Here is a 2,500-nt window from a genome sequence, read left to right on the forward strand (position 1 = left end):
CCATCGTTATGGCCAAACCCCTCCACCAAGCACGAAGCAATTGCAAGACAAGCCCACTTGGAGTGCACGCCCACACCGAGGTGCAAGCATTGTCCAAGCAAAACCCATCCAAGAATGTCAATTTGACATCCCGCTCTCACTCCTTGCCCGACGTAGGGGCCCGGCATTCCATCGATTTTAACCAAACCCTTCCACCAAGCAAGAAGCAATCGCAAGACATCTCGTATCTTCATGAACAAACCCGCTTGGAGTGCACGCCGACACCGAGGTGCAAGCATTGTCCGCGCAAGCCCATCCGAGCATCAACTCGACACCCGCTCTCACTCCCCGCCCAACGGTCGGACGTGGCACTCCGATAAAACCCGTCCACCGAGCACAAAGCAATCGCAAGACATCTCATATCTTCACGAACAAGCCCGCTTGGAGTGCACGCCCACACCGAGGTGCAAGCATTGTCCGCGCAAGCCCATCCGAGCGTCAACTCGACACCCGCTCTCACTCCCTGCCCGACGGACAAGCCCATCGTTATGGCCAAACCCCTCCGCCAAGCACGAAACAATCGCCAAGACAAGCACACTTGGAGTGCACGCCCACACCGAGGTGCAAGCATTGTCCAAGCACGCCCATCCCGCTCTCACTCCTTGCCCGACGGTCGGATGTGGCACTCCGGCCGAACCCTTCGTCCACCAAGCACAAAGCAATCGCAAGTTATCTCGTCTCCTCACGAACAAGCCCGCTTGGAGTGCACGCCCACACCGAGGTGCAAGCATTGTCCGCGCAAGCCCATCCGAGCATCAACTCGACACCCACTCTCACTCGCCGCCGGCGGCCGGAGGTGGCACTCCGCCGGCGCCGACCCCCCAAGCATATGTGCCCATGATGGGCGCAATGTGCTTGAAGGGTCGGCGCCGCGGCATAGGGGTACCCCCGCGCCCCGCCCATGCAGGCAGGTCGCCCCCCTATATAGTACATTCTGGCTTTTTTGGGTCTGGCAGGCTTGCATATGAAAAAGCCGAAATGTCACACCATGCCATAAATCTTGATTGTGTTATTATTATGACCGGGACTTGATTGTATTATGTTTTAGACATTCAAATGAGTGTGGAAAACAAGTTTCATAATTTTTGAACCAACCAATAATATTTTATGAATTTTTATTGTTAAAAAATTAAAAATAATTTAAAAATAGTAAAACGTTTCCAAAAATACTAATTTTTGGAGGACATCCTTTGTTTACATTTTTTAGATCCCAGAAAAAATTTCATAACAATCCAAGCACTAGAACATAGGTTTGACATCACATTTGTGTGTTGAGTGGGCATTGCGGCACCCTGCGCGCGCGGCACCCTGCGCGCACGCCCCACGCAGACGCATGGCCATGCGGCGCGCGCGCCCATGGCCGTGCCGCATTCGTGCGCATGGGGGCGCGCATGCTGCATGCTCGGTGGGCATGTGGGCATGCACGGTGGGGGCACGGGTTTGTTCCAACAACCTCCATAGAGTTTTTTCCATGAATTCTAGACGTGGGTGGTCACGCCCAACGCAGACGCATGCTGCGCGCGGCTTGCGCGCACGTCCCACGTAGACGCCTGGGCATGCGGCGCGCGGACACACACCCGCAGACGCATGCCGCGCTTAGCACTCTGCGCGCACGCCCCACACACGCCCGAAGGGCATGGCGCATGGTGGGCACCCTAGGCGTTCGTGTGCAAGCCTCGGCCATGGGCATGCGGCGCGCGCCCCACACACGCCCCACTGCAGTCGCCTGGGCTTGCGGCGCACGCCCCACACACGCCCGTAGACGCATGGCGCGCGCGGCCCCCTGCGCGCACGCCCCCCGCAGACGCACGGGCATGCAGCGCGCGACTCACACAAACCCACTAACGCACGGCGCGCGCGCCCATGGCCGTGCTTTGTACTCGAAGGCCTCGGCCTTGGTCCTTGACTTGCACACGAGCACACTATCTTATTCTTGGGCATTCAAAGATGATTTGCTTCAACTTTTTTTCTAGTCCAAAGCCAACCCCTCACTAACACTTATGTTTTTCGTCCTTTTACATAAGATATGACCTCCATGGCAATTGGAAGAAATAAATGAGTTGTGTGTGGGTAGGGTCGAGATGAATCTCGGTGGATCTTGGCAACAAGGCTCATCTGCCACTTACAAGCCAAGCACGCACGCCCCTTAGACGGATCCCCACGCTCGCACAAGCATCGCGTGCGCGGCACCCTACGCGCACGCCCCACTGCAGTCGCATGGGCTTGCGGCGCGCGCCCCACGCCCGCAGACGCATGGCGCGCGCGGCACCCTGCGCGCACGCCCCCCGCAGACGCACGGGCATGCAGCGGGCGACCCACAGACGCCCACTGACGCACGGCGCGCGCGCCCATGGCCGTGCTTTGTACTCCAAGGCCTCGGCCTTGGGCCTTGACTTGCACACGAGCTTCCTATCTTATACTTGGGCATTCAAAGATGATTTGCGTCAACTTGTTTTCTAGT

Source organism: Cucumis melo, unplaced genomic scaffold (genome assembly GCF_025177605.1).
Source record: "Cucumis melo cultivar AY unplaced genomic scaffold, USDA_Cmelo_AY_1.0 utg002211l, whole genome shotgun sequence".
Lineage (NCBI taxonomy): Eukaryota > Viridiplantae > Streptophyta > Magnoliopsida > Cucurbitales > Cucurbitaceae > Cucumis > Cucumis melo.